Here is a 21,167-nt window from a genome sequence, read left to right on the forward strand (position 1 = left end):
TGGTGCTGGTTCAAGAACCGTTGGAATGCTTACAGGGTTAGGTACCATCGGGGTGGACTCAGGGTTCAGGTACTGCAAGTGCTGTTTCAGGGTTCGGGTGCCACCAGAGTGGCTTCAGGATCAGGTACCACAGGAAGCGGTGTCAGGGCTCAAGTGCTGTCAGTGCAGCTTCAAGCTCAAGTACCGCATGGAGCAGTGTGAGGGTTCAGGTGCCATTGGTGCGGCTTCAGGCTCTGGTACTGCAGGGAGTGGTGTCAGGGTTCAGGTGCTGCTGCTGCGGCTTCAAGCTCAGGAACCGCATGGAGCAGTGTGACGGTTCAGGTGCCGTTGGTGCGGCTTCAGGCTCAGGTACTGTAGGGAGCAGTGTCAGGGTTCAGGTACTGCCGGTGCGATTTCAGGTTTCATGTTTAGTGCTAGGGTGATTAAACACCTGTAGAGAGCGAGGAGGTCAGAGGTTAAATTTCCAGCCTTTTAGAGCATTTGGTGTGGGGTGAGTCTGGAGGCAAAAGCTCTGGAGCTGGTTTTGTCATGTGAAAAAAAGATAAACCTTGAGTTGTTTGTTCCAGAAGCGGGCGTATACTCGTAGCAACAAAGACTGTGCCATACGTTATGTTTTGCTTTCCTGTTAAGCTGGGAAGGCCGTGTTTGTTTTGCTAAGATTGCCATGGTTTATGCAGTTCACTTAATAAACCACAACAGAAGATTTAAAGAGACAGTGTTCCTGTGTCTACCTCTATGTGCAAACAAATGAGTCGATCTACCAAAGTGCCTAATGAAGGGGACGGACTGTTCTTGAAACATGTAGTGCATTTAAATCGTTTCTCTATACAGTCTGGCTGTCTCCTCCATTGCAATGCCTAGGCCTCCTTTTTTATTCCTCCTAGTTTCTGATTGGGAGTGTGTCCCAGGAGTTTTAAGTTGACAACAAACTCTTATCGCAAGACACTTCAAAAGGAGCCAATAACTTTCACTCTTCATCTATCAGCAGCTTAGAATAGATTGCTTGCAATAATGACCGTGATTACTGTTTAATGTAATAGAATTAATAATTAGCAAAATGATATGATTTGCTGACCCCACAAATTGTCAAAAGGGTCAATTGTCTGTTAATTAACAAGCTAATCATACATTTTAAGAGGCCTCTTAATTTTTAATTAAAGGTTAAGACTCGAGTTCAACTATATGAATGATGAATTATATTGGTCTAAATGTATCAAGCTACAGATGGCAGAAAAATCTTATGTAATCTATTGACTTCTTAATGATGTAAGGAACTAAGCAATGAACACTTAATATTTTAATAGCAAATAATAAAACATATATTTTATATATGATACACATAAATGATATATTCATGTAATTATTAATTTTTGGACTGTATTAGAGAGACAGCAATTGAAACTGTACAAATAAAAAGGGCTCCAGAGGTGGACAGAGGAGTTACCCCATGGCAAAAGTAGAACAGAGCTCCATCCTGCATGTGGCTTTTGTCTCCTTGTAATTCTTTTCACATAACAGTAATTTGCTAATTTGAGAGTCAAAGTTGAGTCCTAAAGTTTCTTAGGTTCCAATTAGGGTTGCTGGCCCAGCTGACAATCACATTGGAAGGCTGCTGCTAGATACAGTTTATATTGTAGTATTTTCACAAGGAGATGTATATAATAGATACAATCTGAAGACAATGTCACATCTATTCAGGTCCTTAAAGGGGTTGGCTACTTTGGGGATAATTTATTTTTTCTTAAATACTTATATTTTATAGGACTTTCTTGCCTCAAATACATGTATCTAAGTAAAAAAAGATTGTTCTCAATGGTGGCCAACCCCTTTAAGTCACCAGGCAGCACATCAAAGCTCCACAGTGGATAATTAAAAGAAGATTGTATTAGAGTGTAAGCATTGTGTAACTGTGTGTCTCTTTGTGTTTAGGTGGCCCTGACCTAGGTGTGTTCTCATACCTGGACTATGTTTTGGCAATCTGGTCTCAGGTTTGTACTAGATTATTGGGTCAGGGGTCTCCACTTATTTCTGTGTCTGTCTATATTCAATGTTCTATAGTTTTTTGGGGGTCTCATATTTGGTCTAGATTTATTTTGGGGCCCATCTAGGATCTGTAATTATTATAAGTTCTCATTGGGATCTGGTTTTTTTTGCTATTTTATGGGTTTTCTAATTATTCCTAGGTCTTCTCTAGGCTCTATATATTTTGAGAACTCATCTGATATTGGTGTTTATTCTGGGGTCTGGTCTGGGTTTGAATATATTCTTGGGTTTTATTTTTTCTGAGTTCTCGGGTCTCTACTTATTCTGGGATCAGTAGTCATTCTGGAATCTCATCTGGAGACTATCTGCTATCTGGTGCTGCATTTTATGCTGGGGTTTGTTTTTATTATGAGGTCTGGTGTAGGGTCTATATTTATTCCAGAGACTTGTTTGGGGTCTGTGGTTATTCTGAGATCTCATCTGGGTTCGGTCCTTTTTTGGGGGTCTGGTGGTGTTGTTATTCTGGGTATCTTGTTTGGGGTGTTTATATATGTTGCAAAAATAGTAAAATTTGAGAGTCCTCAGTGGTTGATACCTTTTAATGACTAACTGAAAAGATGGTAACAAATAACAAGCTTTCCAGACTAATCAGGTCTTTTCATCAAGCATAGATGCCTGAGTAGTCTTGAAAGCTTGCTACTTGTTACGATCTTTTCATTTAGCCATTAAAAGGTATCAATCATTGAGGACTCTCAATTTTGTATTTATTTTTCTATCTACTGGCTAACACAGTAAAAAGATAACCTGTATTTTTCCTTTATGTATGTTGGTGCTTTTATTTAATTTGGGGTTATCTATAACAAAGCTTTATATAGTGCCTACGGCGAGCATGCTCGTTACTCGAGATTTAAGAGCATGCTCGGGTGTTTTCCGAGTATCTTCAGCGTGCTCGACTGTTATGTTTGAGTCACTCCGTGTGCATGATTTGAAACTGTACGACATCTTTAATACATGTGAGGAATGCCTGTTTGTTAGGCATTCCTCACATGTATTAAAGCTGTTAAATAGTCGCAAATCATGCACATACAGTGACACAAACATGATATGCGACCACGCCGCAAATACTCGGAGAGCACCCGAGCATGCTCGCCGAAAGGGTTAACAGAACACGCTCACTCATCACTAGTTTTAAACTAATGTCTTTTATTTTTATATCACTAAAAAAATGTTGTTTTTTTTCCTACTAAACACCAGCAACAACCTCCTAGTCTCTGACCACCTTATGTGACAGATAGATGCTGCATAGCTTTCTAAAGTAATGGCGCAAGAAAACAGACATTTCTTTTAGGTCCTAATTGCAAACATAGCGCTCAATTGAAAACTGTACTTAGCATTTTTGTGACAGGGAACTGATCACTTAGCTGACTTTTGCTGCTGTGTGATTTAGCTGATACAGTGTTAAACTAATTTCTGTTATGGCAGTTCTTCAAATAGCATAGGCTCTCTGTGAAAAATAGGAAGGTACCCAAAAATTCTATGAAAATTAGTAAATTCAATTGGGGATAATTATCCAATCTGTATTCTCGGTTCTCAGAACTTCCTTCTTGGCTGATCTTTAGCTCAGTTCCACTAGGACAGAGCTTAGTACTGACTGTTTGGCTACTTTTTAGATCAATCAGTTCCATTTGGGCAGAGCTGCAGTTTAGCAGCTGTGCCCACAAGGAGTCTAAGGTAGATGACTAAACTTCCAGTGAAAAAAAGATTATCAGGAATCTGCTCTTCTAAGACTGAGAAACTGAGCATTAGTCAAGGAGAGCCTAGAGGCTCACTTTTAAGCAAAAGGCCAGGAGCGTACGTAGAAATCATGTAGCCCCATAGCAGTCCATGTATTATTTATCCTATTTAGTATATCAAGGCTGCATTATACAATATATGTACATTCTACCTTTTGTGTCTCCCCCATTTCCTCATAGACTGTAAGCTTGCGAGCAGGGCCCTCACTCCTTTCGATATGAGATATGTTTATTCTGTATTGTTTGTATAAGTCTCCCCTAAAATTTGTAAAGTGCTGCGGAATATGTTGGCACTATGAAAATAAAAAATATTATTATTATTATTATTATTATTATTATTATTATAGTAGAAGTCCTAATTTGCCCCCCACACAAAATAAATAAATTAATATTTGCAGAGTAACAGTAGAGCATATCCCACAAACTTTTCAGTCCCTACAAAGTAATTTTGCCCCTATTGAAGCCCCTCCATGTTCCCACAAACTAAGATACCACTTTCATGGCCCCCATAAAGTACGATGGCAACAAATGTGCCTCCTAAACACAGTAAGATAGCCCACAGTAAATTTCTCCACAGTACCCTAGTATGATGACCCTACAGTACCCCCTGCAAAGTATGATACCCCCACAGTGACCTCAATACAGTATGATGGCACCCATAGTCCTCCACACACAATATGATGGCCCTTGCACAGCCTTATACACAAAATGATGGTGTAACGGGGTTACCGCAATGGGGTTGAATCAGCATGCCGCAGCGTGCTGCGATTCAAGCACTTCTCCTTCATTTTAAGACATGTTTTATTTCTTCTGGCAGAACAGGGGTTAAACGGCCATGTTGGAAATCTTGGTGCTCACAGCTGAGCTCGGTTAGCCACTCCTTTTCCATTTATAATCTGGGCTCTGATTTTAGTCTTTGTCAGAGCTTCCTTTTACTGCATGACTAAAGGAGAGAGAGTAGCTATTATGAGAAGGAGAGTTGGAGGGATTATCAGAGAATGTTGTGTGGTTTGTACACATGGTAATTCCTTATCCTTCTCCATTTTGGTTTATTCCCCTACCTTCACACCCTGTTGCTTCCCTCTGTTATATGTGAGTGAATATTTTGTGTGCCTGGAGTTTTCAGTTTACCCCTGTCTGTGTAGCCTTGTTTGTTGAGTGGGTGTTCTACGGTGCACAGTAGCGCCCCCTTCCCTGGGTGGGGGAGGAGAACTGATGGAGGGCTAACTCAGGAGTTAGGACGAGGGCGAAGGCCCATGCATCCTCACCTTCAGAGGTATCCCGGGGAATAGGGCAAGCTAGAGGTAGGAGCCCCTGTTCCCTGGTCACCAACCAACCGTGTGGTGACAGATGGACCCCACACAGCCCTCCATACAGGATAATGGCCCTCCATACAGTATAGTGTCCCCCACACAACCGTCCACACAGTATAATGGCACATACACATTATAATGGCCCCCACTAACCCTCCAAACAGTATAATGTCCTCCCACATAGCCCTCCAGACAGTATAATGGCGCCAACACAACCCTCCACAAAGTCTAATAGCCCCCGCACAAGCATCAACACAGTATAATGGATGCCACACAATCCTGCACACAGTATAATGGACCCCACGCAGCCCTCCAAACAGTATAATTGGTCCCCACAAAGCCCTCAAAATAGTAGGATTGGCTCCACATAGCACTCCAAATAGTTTGATAGCCCCCAAATAGCTCTCCAAATAGTATGAATCCCCTCAAAAAAATATTATGATCCCCAAATAGAACATAGAGCTGACGTTCCTTCTTCCATCATTGCTTTTAACTATATCTGCATCCAGGATGTGGATACAGTTTAAAGTCAGGCAGGAGGCCATGGGTCCCAAAGCAGCCGTGTGGTCTGCCGCAATTAGCAGTACGCCACTGTAAAAGGCATATATTCAAACATTGTTTATATTACAATTATGGCAATGATTTTAAAGTAAAGATTACTAAACCATCAGAGAGAAAAGGAACATTTTCAGGAATCTGCCCCACAAATATGGAGGAAATGCACCTGCATTCTGCTGCAGACAGTGGTGCTATAGTTAGATATAAGATAGTTAATCAAAGGAAGGGTAGATGGTTGAGCCCCTTAAACACATTGTCCTCGATTCATCATTGTCTATTTGACTTTTTTTGTCTAGTTTTGTGTGTTTTGTGCTTTTTTTTGTTGGCATCCAATTTATTATTCTACTTGCACGTAATTTAAAGTCTATTTTAGATGTATTTTCCTGTTTTTTTGTTTTTTTACACTTTGTGGGCAGAGTTTAGCAATTCAAGATGTTTTCACTTGATTCATCAATTAGGACTTTTTTAAAAATTGCAAAATCAGGAACAATTTCACTAAAGTCACTCTCTGGTGTATTTTTGAAAATGGCAATATTTTAATGCAATTTTTTGTGACTTTTGGTACCAAATGTCATAAAAGCAGTTCAAGGCAAGAAAAAAAAACAATTTTTTTATTTTGAGACAAATTCATGAATTATGTGCACCATTTTTTTATTAACTTAGTGCTAAAAAAGGCAACTAATTCCACAAGACAAAGTAGGAAAGTGGCTTAACCCTAAAATGCGCAGCCCGGGCCAATTAGACCCAGTAGCTTACTTTTTAGCTATTTTCTGCACAATTACTTTGGATAGAATTTTGAAACTCTAGGTATTCCTCAAGTATGTAGTTGTTGGTAATATCCAGTTGTTCATGTAATTTTATGTCATAGGCATTTTGGTATAGCAATGCTTTTTTTGGGAAAACCCCATATTTACAGAATCTGGTCCTTTTAGGCCCGTACTATATTTATCTTGTACTCATCAGTGTTTGTTTCTCAAGTTACTGTGTTATTGTAGTCAGGGTTGCTGGGGAGGAGGGTCCCCAATAGTTTTCCCCTAAAGATGATTTCTGTACATTTTTTTCTGAAGATATTGCAGATGAGGTGCTTTTATGTACAAACCTAGAATGAAGATGTATTGCTTCTAGAAAAAAAAAACATGGCAAAATATCTCAAAAGAGGAATTGTTAGCTTATATTGGACTAACACATCTGGTAGGGTGTAAAAAATCATATGATGTTCCTGACGCACCCCCTGGGCCATATTCTTTAGGGGAATACCCGGAGCCGGATCAGATGGGGGTTGTAGTCTCCGAGTGGCTGTGACCCGGTCCGTGCCCAGGGTGTCAAGCTCAGAGTATGTGGCAGTCCTACAGATGTTACAAAGTTCGTTATGTCGACTACGCCACCCGTTGGATTGCGGTCACTACGGCCGCCGCTGCAGCAGGGTCCGCTGAGGCTGATGGTGTTGGTGCAGCTTTAGATAGTATAACCCCCAACGGGAGGGGTATGGCCTCAGGGGGTCAGGTGCAGAGGATGGGGGTTGTGGTGTTGCAGCGTAGATGATAATTAAAGACAGAGTCGGGTTGTGCAGTTCAGGGTGTTTACTTACTGCAGATATTCCGGTCACTCCGGCCTTGAGTGACCACCCGAGCCGTGCTGCGTCTACCAGGTCCTGGATTCAGCCAACCCCCAAGCAAGTCCGGAGCGTGTCCCTGAGCCCTCCTTCTTGTCCTTTCTTCTGGCCGTCCCCACCAGGGATCCACCTAGGTCCAGCTCCCTCGGGCCTTCTGTTGGGAGACCCTTGGCCTTGGGTTCCCTGACCCTACACGTGGTTTGCCTTCAGGGTGGATGTGGTGGGTGGCCGTGGCAGATCCTGCCCACGGCCTCCGGTCTCTGGCTGAGGTATGCTTTAGCCCCCACCAGTTTGGGATCCGGTACCCTGTTGCCAACTCTTCACCCTTGGGTTGTACTTGGGTTCTCAGAGTTCCTTCTGTCTCCCCCTCTGGGTCTTTCTTTCTCCTCTCTCACTCTTGCTCTGGGGCTGCTCTGCTCTTCTGCTCTCTTCCTCTGACTTCTCTGCAAAGACTGGCTGACTGACTGACTGACCCTGATCTTAGATGGTGCCCACCTTATATACTCCCTCTATGTGTGAGCTCAGGTGACCAGCACCCAATGAGCTCCTATCTTTACCCAGGCTGCTCCCCCTATCTGCCCCTACACTACTGGGATGTACCACCCCCCTCCCACTCCAGCCAGGAACAGACTCGGTCGTACCTGCACATTTCTAAGTGGGAGTACCGTTGGTCTGCTCCTCGGAAATGGGATGTGTGTAGTGCATGCAGCTTACTGAGCTCAGTTCCACACTCCATCCTTACCCGGGAGTGGAATATCACACCTCTGGGTTGAGGTGCAATACCCCTGTAGCAGCCGAATCCTCAGGGTGCTACATTCCTATCAGAGAATTATTTCTGGACCCACTTTCTGATCCACACTACAAAGTAACAATGTCAGTGGATAGATATGAGGAAATTCGCAGAAGCCTTCGACTTGATGATAAGTAGTGTTGAGCAATACCTTCCGATATCGAGAAATATCAGATCGGATTGTATGGGACCGATACCCAAAAATATCGGATATCGCCGATTCCTATACGGAAACCAATGCAAGTCAATGGGACACAAATATCGGAATGAAAATAAACCCTTTCTTTCCTTGTAGGTTAATTATACATGAAGGAAAACAGCTAAGAATAATGTAGAATGTATTGGGGGAGGTGGGGGAGACAATAAAGGCATAGAGGTTTAGCCCAATCAAATGGAATAGCAGGAATTCATATTTTTTTTAAGACGTTCTGAGTTACGGAAATATTGACTATGTTAAGTTCTCTTAGATTTTGTCAGATATTTATGTTTCACTACTTCCATGCTCTTCACCTTCATTTTCACTTCTCCCACACTTTCTCCTCCATCATCCTCAGCATCAGCATCTTTTTCATCAACTTCTTCTTCACCTTCTTCATCTTCTTCTTCTTCACCTTCTTCGTATTATTCTTTTTTTTTACATTCTTCATATTCTTCTTATTCAACTATTATTCTTCTTCATATTCTACTTCTTCATATTCTTCATATTCTTCTTCTTCATCATATTTTTATTTGTGACAGGCATTCCTGTAGTTGTTATCTATAAAAGTTTGAACATTACACCTTTCGTTCTGCCCGTCACAAAAGATTTACAACAGGATTTGTCCGCGTTCAGTTTTGCCTGCAGCAGCAGGTCTTTTCCAGGGACATCACGAGGAGGAACGGACTCCCCCCCATACACTGCTTAGTCTTCTTCTGCTTAAAATTTAGATAATATCTTTTGCTCTGATTTTTAGTCTTATGCTTAATGTTCTTCCGCTTTTTGTTCTGAAGCTTCTTGTACTTCTGCTTCTTGGTTTTCTGTCTCTTGTTCTTCTGTATCTTGATGGTTGTCTTCTTGTTCTTTGTCCTCTTGGTCATCTTCAGGGTCATCTTCTTGGTCTTCTTCGGGGTGGTCTTCAGGGTCCTCGTCTTCAGGGTCGTCATCTTCGGGGTCCTCGTCTTCTTCGGGGTGGTCTTCAGGGTCCTCGTCTTCAGGGTCATCGTCTTCGGGGTCCTCTTCTTCTTCGGGGTGGTCTTCAGGGTCCTCGTCTTCATGGTCGTCATCTTCAGGGTCCTCGTCTTCTTCGGGGTGGTCTTCAGGGTAGTTGTCTTCAAGGTCGTCGTCTTCGGCGTTCTTGTCTTCTTCGGCGTGGTATTCAGGGTCCTTGTCTTCAGGGTCGTCGTCTTCGGGGTCCTCATATTCTTCGGGGTGGTCTTCAGGGTCCTCGTCTTCAGGGTCGTCGTCTTCAGGGTCCTCGTCTTCTTCGGGGTGGTCTTCAGGGTCCTCGTCTTCAGGGTCGTCATCTTCGGGGTCCTCGTCTTCTTCGGGGTGGTCTTCAGGGTCCTCGTCTTCAGGGTCCTCATCTTCGGGGTCCTCATCTTCGGGGTCCTCGTCTTCTTCGGGATGGTCTTCAGGGTCTTCGTCAGGGAGATCCAGAGTGATTACCAAGAACCATTTCTAAAAGCTTGAACTTGCAAATGTAGCAGAAGGTACAAGAAGGCTGAGGAACTGCCGAGAACCAGCTGACGGTACTGGAACCCGGATGGGTAGCAGAAGGTACAAGAGCCAATGGAACTACCGAGGACCAGCAGACGGTACTGGAACCCGGTTACAAAGCCGGAGGTACCTGTGCCAGAAAGCACTACCAAGGACCAGCAGACATTGGTGGAACTTGGATACCGAGAAGGAGGCACCTAAGCCAAAGGCACTGCCGAGAACCAGCTGACGGTACTGGAACCCGGATGGGTAGCAGAAGGTACAAGAGCCAATGGAACTACCTAGAACCAGCTGACGGTACTGGAACTCGGTTACTAAGCAGGAGGTACCTGTGCCAGAAAGCACTACCAAGGACCAGCAGACGTTGGTGGAACTTGGATACCGAGAAGGAGGCACCTAAGCCAAAGGCACTGCCAAGAACCAGCTGACGGTACTGGAACTCGGATGGGTAACAGAAGGTACCCATGAAAAAAAAAGTTGCAAGGCCGCGAGCCGGCCGCAGTTACCAAAACACACAGTCCTACAGGGAGTGCTTGTCCTATTGGCACTATGGAACCAGCCTTCATAGCCAGATCCCGCAGCCCACATAGGAGTCACCTAAACTGCAGGCACCATAGAGTCGGCTAACCCGACTGCAACACGACAGGACAACGCATTGGAGGCAAAGTGTCGTTGACACTACCCGGAAACAGCTGGCATGCTGGAACCAGGCTGGGCAGGAGGGAGTACCTGTGCCAAAGACACTGCTGGGAAACAGCTGGCGGTGCTGGAACCCAGGGTAAATACTAAAAACAGAGTGGAGCCAGAGGCCTAATTGGAGCAACTTTAAAATCAGTAGTAGACTAGTAGTGTGAATGTGGACAGAGCAGGAGAAATTGCCGTACACACAGCAGGGGAACAGCTGACGTTACTGAACCCCAATAACACGGCAGCAAGTGTTGACTGTGCAGACGGCACTTCTGAGCGCCAACTGGCGGTGTGGAGCTCAGGGATAATGCTGAAAACAGAGGAGCCAGAGGCGTAATTGGAGCAACTTTAAAATCTGTAGTAGTGTGAATGTGGACAGAGCAGGAGAAATTGCCGTACACACAGCAGGGGAACAGCTGACGTTACAGAACCCCAATAACACGGCAGCAAGTGTTGACTGTGCAGACGGCACTTCTGAGCGCCAACTGGCGGTGTTGGAGCTCAGGGATAATACTGAAAACAGAGGAGCCAGAGGTGTAATTGGAGCAACTTTAAAATCTGTAGTAGTGTGAATGTGGACAGAGCAGGAGAAATTGCCACACGCACAGCAAGGGAATAGCTGACGTTACTGAACCCCAATAACACGGCAGCAAGTGTTGACTGTGCAGACGGCACTTCTGAGCGCCAACTGGCGGTGTTGGAGCTCAGGGATAATACTGAAAACAGAGTATCCAGAGGTGTAATTGGAGCAACTTTAAAATCTGTAGTAGTGTGAATGTGGACAGAGCAGGAGAAATTGCCGTACACACAGCAGGGGAACAGCTGACGTTACTGAACCCCAATAACACGGCAGCAAGTGTTGACTGTGCAGACCGCACTTCTGAGCGCCAACTGGCAGTGTTGGAGCTCAGGGATAATACTGAAAACAGAGGAGCCAGAGGTCTAATTGGAGCAACTTTAAAATCAGTAGTAGACTAGTAGTGTGAATGTGGACAGAGCAGGAGAAATTGCCGTACACACAGCAGGGGAACAGCTGACGTTACTGAACCCCAATAACACGGCAGCAAGTGTTGACTGTGCAGATGGCACTTCTGAGCGCCAACTGGTGGTGTGGAGCTCAGGGATAATGCTGAAAACAGAGGAGCCAGAGGCGTAATTGGAGCAACTTTAAAATCTGTAGTAGTGTGAATGTGGACAGAGCAGGAGAAATTTCCGTACGCACAGCAGGGGAACAGCTGACGTTACAGAACCCCAATAACACGGCAGCAAGTGTTGACTGTGCAGACGGCACTTCTGAGCGCCAACTGGCGGTGTTGGAGCTCAGGGATAATACTGAAAACAGAGGAGCCAGAGGTGTAATTGGAGCAACTTTAAAATCTGTAGTAGTGTGAATGTGGACAGAGCAGGAGAAATTGCCACACGCACAGCAAGGGAACAGCTGACGTTACTGAACCCCAATAACACGGCAGCAAGTGTTGACTGTGCAGACGGCACTTCTGAGCGCCAACTGGCGGTGTTGGAGCTCAGGGATAATACTGAAAACAGAGGAGCCAGAGGTGTAATTGGAGCAACTTTAAAATCTGTAGTAGTGTGAATGTGGACAGAGCAGGAGAAATTGCCGTACACACAGCAGGGGAACAGCTGACGTTACTGAACCCCAATAACACGGCAGCAAGTGTTGACTGTGCAGACCGCACTTCTGAGCGCCAACTGGCGGTGTTGGAGCTCAGGGATAATACTGAAAACAGAGGAGCCAGAGGTCAAATTGGAGCAACTTTAAAATCAGTAGTAGACTAGTAGTGTGAATGTGGACAGAGCAGGAGAAATTGCCATACACACAGCAGGGGAACAGCTGACGTTACTGAACACCAATAACACGGCAGCAAGTGTTGACTGTGCAGATGGCACTTCTGAGCGCCAACTGGTGGTGTTGGAGCTCAGGGATAATACTGAAAACAGAGGAGCCAGAGGCGTAATTGGAGCAACTTTAAAATCTGTAGTAGTGTGAATGTGGACAGAGCAGGAGAAATTGCCGGACACACAGCTTGGGATCAGCTGACGTTACTGAACCCTAATAACACTGGAGCAAGCGTTGACTGTGCAGACGGCACTTCTGAGCAGCAACTAGTGGTGTTGGAGCCCCGGGTAAATACTAAAAACAGAGGAGCCAGAGGTGTAATTGGAGCAAGTTTTAAATTAGTAGTACAGTGGATGTGGACAGAGCAGGAGAATTTGCCGGACACACAGCTGGGGATTAGCTGACATTACTGAACCACAATAACATTGGAGCAAGCGTTGACTGTGCAGACGGCACTCCTGAGCAGCAACTAGCGGTGTTGGAGCCCAGGGTAAATACTAAAAACAGAGGAGCCGAGGTGTAATTGGAGCTAGTTTTAAATTAGTAGTACAGTGGATGTGGACAGAGCAGGAGAATTTTCCGGACACACAGCTGGGGATCAGCTGACGTTACTGAACCCCAACAACACTGGAGCAAGCGTTGACTGTGCAGACGGCACTTCTGAGCAGCAACTAGCGGTGTTGGAGCCCAGGGTAAATACTAAAAACAGAGGAGCCAGAGGTGTAATTGGAGCAAGTTTTAAATTAGTAGTACAGTGGATGTGGACAGAGCAGGAGAATTTGCCGGACACACAACTGGGGATCAGCTGACGTTACTGAACCCCAATAACACAGGAGCAAGCGTTGACTGTGCAGATGGCACTTCTGAGCAGCAACTAGCGGTGTTGGAGCCCAGGGTAAATACTAAAGACAGAGGAGCCAGAAGTGTAATTGGAGCAAGTTTTAAATTAGTAGTACAGTGGATGTGGACAGAGCAGGAGAATTTTCCGGACACACAGCTGGGGTCAGCTGACGTTACTGAACCCCAATAACACTGGAGCAAGCGTTGACTGTGCAGACGGCACTTCTGAGCAGCAACTGGCGGTGTTGGAGCTCAGGGATTACAGCTGAAATGGTAGAAACATGAACACAGCAGGAAACCTGGATACTGTTGCCAACCAATTATTTATTCTGGAAGAGGACTGGCAAATTCATGCGAGATCCAGACCTTGTTCATTTTCAGAAAAGTAAGCCGGTCAACACTATCGGAGGATAGGCGCATGTGACGGTCTGTTAGTACACCACCTGCGGCACTAAAGACGCGTTCCGATTATACACTAGCAGCAGGGAAAGCCAGCACCTCCAATGCATACTGGCTAAGCTCTGGCCATGTATCCAGCTTAGAGACCCAAAATTTGAAGGGGAGTACACTGAGAGAGCAAGACATGTAGTCTGTCACCCTCTGATGGAAACGTTGCCTCCTGCTGACTGGAGCCGTCTGTGATGGTGTAGACATTTGTGGCGGCGGGGACACAAAACTTTGCCACATTTGGGCCATACTGGTCCTGCCTTGTACTGAGGCGCTGCTTCTGCTCCCTCTTTGTGCAGAGCTTCCTCCTCTGCCTCGACGCACTGAGCTGCTTTGTAAAGCACTAGCAGCACTGCTCTCGGTTGGAATGGAGAACATGATGGAATGCACCAGTGCGTCTTGGTACTCCCACATTTTACGCTCCCGGTTCAACGGTGTTATGAGGCTTTGTAAGTTGTCCCGGTAGTGAGGATCTAGGAGGGTGGACACCCAATAATCAGCCGTGTTGAGAATGTTGGCGATGCAGCGGTCGTTTCTCAGGCACTGCAGCATGAAATCAACCATGTGCTGCAGACTGCCAACTGGCCAAGAAACGCTGTCCCCTGCTTGAGGCGTGATCTCAGCCTGCTCTGCATCACCCCACGCTCGCACTAGATACTGACTACTTGAGCATTGTGTACCTCCCTCCTCTGGACAGATGTATTCCTCCTCCATTGACTCCTCCTCATCCTCCTCACAAAGTGTCCCCTGCCTAGGCCTTGGTGAGGAATCATGTTGCGCAGACTGTACAGAAGCAGATGGCATTTGTGACTCCTCATCCTCCACCTCCTCCATTAGTGCTTGCAGTGTTTTTTCAAGCAGGCAGATAAGGGGGATAGTCATGCTGACTAGTGCATCTTCTGCACTCGCCATCCGCGTGGAAAAATCGAAGGCACGCAAAACGTGGCAAATGTCCTTCATAGAGGCCCACTCAGTGGTGGTGAAGTGTGAACGGCGCGCACTGCGACTTGTTTGCGCCTGCTGCAGCTGGTACTCCATTACTGCTGCCTGCTGCTTACACAACCTCTCCAACATATGTAACGTTGAATTCCACCTGGTGGGTAGGTCACATATGATGCCATGTTCCGGAAGACGTTTACGGCACTGCAGAGCTGCAATGCGCGATCTTGCATTGCTGGAACGGCCAAGTGAGCGCACTCTATGCGGACCTTGTCAAGCAGTGCATCAAGATCCGGATAGTCCCTCAAAAAACTCTGCATGACCAAGTTGAGCACATGTGCCAGACATGGGATGTGAGTGAGGTTGCCTAGGCCCTGAGCTGCCACCAGATTTCGGCCATTGTCACACACTACCATGCCTGGCTGGAGATTCGCTGGCACAAACCACACGTCGCTCTGCTGCTTGATGGCATTCCAGAGCTCCTGCGCTATGTGGCTTCGATTCCCCAAAGAAATTAATTTTAATACGGCCTGTTGACGTTTGGCCACGGCTGTGCTCATATCGGTCATCATAACAGGTAACCGTTCATGGGTCGATGTGGAGGTAGACCGTGACGGCTCCTGCAGCGCTGATTCAGAGGAACTGGAGTATGAGGAGGAGTCAATGTGTACAGACTGGATCACTGCAATCCTTGGAGTTGGCAGAACACGTACAGCGCCACTCTCAAGATCTGTACCCGGCTCCACAACATTTACCCAATGGGCAGTGAGGGAAAGGTATCGTCACTGTCCATGCTTACTGGTCCACTCATCGGTGGTCAGGTGGACCTTGCTACTGACGGCGTTTTGTAGCGCATGTTTAATTTTTCCCTCCACAAGCTGTTGCAGGGCAGGGACGGCTTGCCTGCTGAAATAAAAGTGGCTGGGCACGTTGTATTGTGGGACTGCAAATGCCATAAAGTTACGGAAGGTGTCAGTCTCCACCAGCCTGAATGATAGCATTTCAAGGGCCAGTAGTTTTGCAATGCCAGCATTCAGAGCCTGTGCTCGGGGGTGGTTTGCCGAGTATGGGCGCCTTTTCTCCCATGCCTGTTCTAATGATGGCTGTAGACTGGCCTGGGAGTGTGAGGATGACAGGGAAAGTGGTGCTGTGGGTGGAATTACACTGTGTCTCTATACAACAGTGCCAGAGATTCTTCCATGGCGATCCTGTGAGGAAGCCGAACCAGCTGTGTGTGAGCTGGAGGAAGAGGCTACAACACGAGCTGAAGAGGTAGGTGGCGCAGTAGGTTGGTCTAGGTCTTCAGTGTGTTTTTGTAACTCCACCACATGCTTGGTCCGCACATGTTTCCACATATTTGTGGTATTGATGTTGCTGACACTTTTCCCTCTTTTCACCTTCTGATTACACAGCTTGCATTTGACAAAGCAAATGTCATCTGCAACTGTGTCAAAAAAGGACCAGGCACTGCAAGTCTTGGGAGCGCCCGCTTTGGATTTTGGAAGAGCCATGCTCCTAATGGGTGCCGAAGTGGAGGCTACAGGCAACCAAGTCAGCCCCCTCCCTCTCCCTCCTTTTTGGGCCGTTCGGGGAATCTCTTCCTCAGAGCTGCTCCCACCACCTTCCTGTCCCTCACGCCATGATGGGTCAAGGACCTCATCATCTACACCACCCTCTTCAAACAACTGCTTCCCCTGGGTAGTCTCGACAGCACAGTACGCACCAGAAAGTGGCACCTGAGTCTCATCATCAGATGCGTACTGAGGTGTGCTGCTGACCATAGGCACTGGCCCACCCGCCTCTTCAGATTCAGAAAGACAAAACGATTGCGCATCACTGCATACTACCTCTTCTTCAAATTCTCGAATTCTGCTTTGCTGGCCCCCTCTTTCCAAGCCAAGAGATTCAGAGAACAGAAGTAGAGATGGCTCCTGTCCAGGGCTCTCTGACTGCCTGGGCAATTTGGCAGGTGGTGAAGATACATATGGGTGCTCTTCAGTGCTCAGGACCTGAGAGGATCTGGAACTAATTGAAGTCGATGCGTTAGCTGCCATCCATCCGACAACGGCTTCAATTTGGTCCTCCCGCAGCAGTGGGGTACGGCTAGCTCCTACAAAGCTACACTTAAAGGACTGTTCCCTGGTAAAACTGGGGGATGCTGAGTCACTGGTGCCCGCAGCAGGCACAGAATCCCCACGTCCTCTCCCTGCAGGCACAGAATCCTCACGTCCACTTCCTGCAGAAACTCCACGCCCACGCCCAAGACCACATGCCTTACTCCCTGCCTTCTTCATCTTGGTAGACTGATAAAGATAGGCAGAAAAGTACTAAGGGCTTAGTGTGCTTATTCATGAACAGCTGCTAACAGGTATAAGAAACACTAATTTTATAAACTGTGGACTAGACTTTAATATGAGCTAATGTGGCCTACACAACTGTAAAGTGAAGTGTTTGGTGAACTTTATTTAGGGTTTTTTTGTCACAAAAAGACACTGGATGTGCCCAAAGATGTAATACCGATAGTATCACAAACTTTTTGTAGCTATTACAATGCAGGAAGGTAACCTACAATGCAATAGATGAGGCTACAAAAAATAGGCTAATACTAATCTGGCTGGGGCTGCAGGGCACAATGCAGCAGAAAGGCTCCTCTATCTACTCCTATATAGTGTGTTTGGAACCAATGTAGCTGAATACGGGTGGAACCACCACACTAATAGGAGAAATCAGGAAAAATTATCAATTAGCAAAAAAGGACAATGTATGAGGCAGTGACGCACGCTGAGCGCACTACAACTAGACGTGGCTGAAGCACATACTACAGCGTGAGCTGCACTCACACACAGAGACCTTGCAGACAGGCGTGAACAGTGCAGATGCAGAGCACTGTGCACTAGCGCTGCAAGACAAAAAAAAAAATCTCTATCTACTCCTATATAGTGTGTTTGGAACCAATTTAGCTGAATATGGATGGAACCACCACACTAATAGGAGAAATCAGGAAAAATTATCAATTAGCAAAAAAGGACAATGTATGAGGCAGTGACGCACGCTGAGCGCACTACAACCAGACTTGGCTGAAGCACACACTACAGCATGAGCTGAACTCACACACAGAGACCTTGCAGACAGCAGTGAACAGCACAGAGAACTGTGCACTAGCGCTGCACAGCGATTTATAAAGTAGCTTGGGTAAAGCAGAACAGAGAAAATGGTAGCTAAAACTGTCCCTCAGAACAACAGCGTCCTATCCCTAGCTGAATTCACAGCAGAGTGAGCTCAAAATGGCGGCGGCGGCTTTTAGAGTGCATCATGACATCATTTCAGCTGCCAATCACAGCCATGCCATTAGTTAACATGCCTACATGCCTAACAGGATGTGCCCACACTTCTTAGGATCCTCATTGGCTGAATAAAATGAAACTGGCTCATTGCATTATGGGAACTTCCGATTCCGGTATATGATATTCTAAAAGTATCGGAATTAAGTATCGGAATTCCGATACCGCGAATATCGGCCAATACCCGATGTTTCAGTATCGGAATGCTCAATACTAATGATAAGCGAACTTGTACTGCGAGGTTGGAAATGGATCAATTAGCACCTATCAGTTACATCTAGAATATTTCTATCAAGAATTGTACCAAGCTCTACAATCCTAGTGCTAATGTAATAGTGGGTGAGCAACTTGTAGCCTACAGAGGACATTGCAAGTTCATTCAATATATGCCTAGTAAACCAGCCATGTATGGAGTAAAAATATTCTGGATGTGTGATTCTGCAAATTATTATGGGATGAATGGGCTTATCTTATCTACTGTTGCAAAGAAGTTGGTGCTCCAGTGCAGAAAGACCTAGGTTCAGACATTGTAAAAAAACTTGCTGTACCAATGTACAATTCTGGTAGAAACATTATAATCGACAATTACTTCACTAATGTTGAACTTGGCAATTTTTTGCTTTAAAATTTTTTTACAGTTGTTCGTACTATGAAGCCAAATCGACGAGATATTCCTCCGGTGATGAAGCACATTCCACAACGAGTACTTTAGGATAGTGTCTTTGGTTTCAGCAGCAAAGCAACAATGGTGTCTTACAAAGCGAAGAAGGAAAATTCCGTTATATTACTCAGTGCCATGCATCATGATTCCAGTATTGACAGCAATGACAGGAAACAGAAACCAGAAATCATCCTGCAATATAATAAATCTAAAGGAGGTGTGGACAAGATGGATGAAATGGTTGGAGAATATTCATGCAAGAGGCAAACAAAACGTTGGCATCTAGTCATTTTTTCAAATATGCTTGATGTATCAGCTCTTAATTCCTACATTATTTACACTGAAACTCATCCCAATTTCCATGCTAGGAGGAAGGACAGGAGATGCCTATTCTTGAAGGACCTTTGCCATGAACTTGTAATGCCTAACATGATGCAGCGAAGCAACATAAAATTCTTGCCAAAGCAAACTAGAGAAGCTATGAAACGGTGAGGCGTATTCCATTTTCAGGCAATTCCAGAGCCAGTAGAAAGAAAATGAAAGCGTTGTTTTATTTGTCCAAAAAACAAAGACAGGTAAACTGAGCATTACTGTACCATTTGTGGATAAAATGTCTGTAAAGAACATTCTTCAGAAAAGATAACATGTGTAAATTATGCGGAAGATCGATAAAATTTAAAAGGAAAAGTTGGAAAAGAAATGTAGCTGCAGCTAGTTTACGTCAGCATTTATATACCCTTGTTTGTGTGTTTTTCATATCTTTGTTTGAAATTTCAAAAAAAAAAATCGTTAAATGATAAAAAGGACTCATCACATAAAATACATAATGCAGGCCTTTTAGGCCCATGTACCATATTTTTCGGACTATAAGACGCACCTAGGTTTTAGAGGAGGAAAATATAAAAAAAAATGTAAGCAAAAAATGTGGTCATGATGCCCTGTTAAGGGAGAGGGGGTCTGCTGCTGACCCTGTTATAGGGGTAATGTCCCTCAATTCTGTTAATATCCCCCATCCTGGTATATATGGCCCCCTCCTTCCTGTTAAACGTGGCCCTCATCCCCATCCTGATATACATGGCACCCAATCCACCATCCTGGTATATATGGCACCTTCATTCCTCTTCCTGGTATGTAAGGCACTCTTCATCCCTGTATGTATGGCCCTGGTATGTATGGCCCCCTTCATCCCTGTATGTATAACCCCCCTCATCCTTCATCCCTGTATTTATGGCCCCCCTCATCCTGGTATGTATGGCCCCCTTCATCCCTGTATGGATGGCCCCCCTCATGCCTCATCCCTGTATGGATGGCGCCCCTCTTGCCTCATCCCTATATGGATGATCCCCCTCATCCTTGTATGCATGGCCCCCTTCATCCCTGTATGTATGGCCACCTCATCCTGGTATGATTGGCACCCCCTGATCCCCGTCATGCTGCACAGAAAGAAAATAAACTTTCATACTCACCTCCTCTAGCGCTGCGTCTCGCTCTGTGCCGGAATAGTCACTGCTCACCACGCTGGGACTGTGTACGTGGGGAGCAGTGACCATTCATTCTCCCTATTAGCGAGCACGCTGCAGCTGCAGCACGGCTCCTGCTGCGCTCCGAGTGGTGAATCTTAATGGCCTTTAATAGCGGGCACGCTGACAACCGAGCGCAGTAGTCGCCGCGCTGCAGCTACAGCGTGCACGCTATTAGGGAAAATGAATGGTCACTGCTCCCCACGCATGCAGTCTTGGCGTGGTGAGCAGTTACTATTCCTGCACAGACCGAGAAAAAAGCGCTGGAGGAGAGAGGAGGTGAGTATGAAAGTTTATTTTTTTTCTGTGCAGTGTGACGGGGATCAGGGGGTGCCAAGCATACCAGGATGAGGGGGCCATACATACAGGGATGAAAGGTGACAGTGCCATACATACCGGGATGAGGGATGAGGAGGGCCATACATACAGGGATGAAGGGTGCCATACATACCAGGAGCCGCGCTGTGGGCACAGTGTGACGGTTATTAAGGAAAATTAATATTCACTGCTCCCCATGCCCATGGGCGTGGGGAGCAGTGAATATTCATTTTCTTTAGTAGAGGGTACAGTGTAGGCTGCAGCAGGCAGCTGCTGCATCCTGTGCACCGCTACTCCGCCACTGTCACTTCCCCCACATCCCCCACCTCCCACAGCCACAGAATTTATGTATATCGGACTATAAGACACACCTCCCACTTTCCTCCAAAGTTTTGGAGGAAAAAAATGCGTCTTATAGTTCGAAAAATACGGTACTTACTATTTTGGTGTCTTCTGCAAACAATTATAATTACAATGATGTGCATTTTTCATATCTTACTTTGCAATTTTGAAATAACCTTGTAAAAGTTATTTATTTGAGTTCCTCCATATGATTTGCACACGGACCTAAAAGGCACGGGTTATGTGAAAGTGTGTATTTCAGACGTCACATCACACAAATTAAGAATCATGGTCATAGAGCATCTGTCACAAACATGTTTTGGAACAAATGATCTTAGAATGAAATATGGAAATATTTTTCACTATGTTTTGGATGTTTTCTGTTTAATAGCTTATACTTTAACCCTCCTAGGGAATTCTCATTTTAAATATTCACAGCATGTTTAACTCTGAAAATCTCTTGCATAAT

Source organism: Phyllobates terribilis, unplaced genomic scaffold, assembly GCF_046119375.1.
Source record: "Phyllobates terribilis strain yellow unplaced genomic scaffold, ASM4611937v1 Scaffold_1__5_contigs__length_1240528914, whole genome shotgun sequence".
NCBI classification, from domain to species: Eukaryota; Metazoa; Chordata; class Amphibia; order Anura; family Dendrobatidae; genus Phyllobates; species Phyllobates terribilis.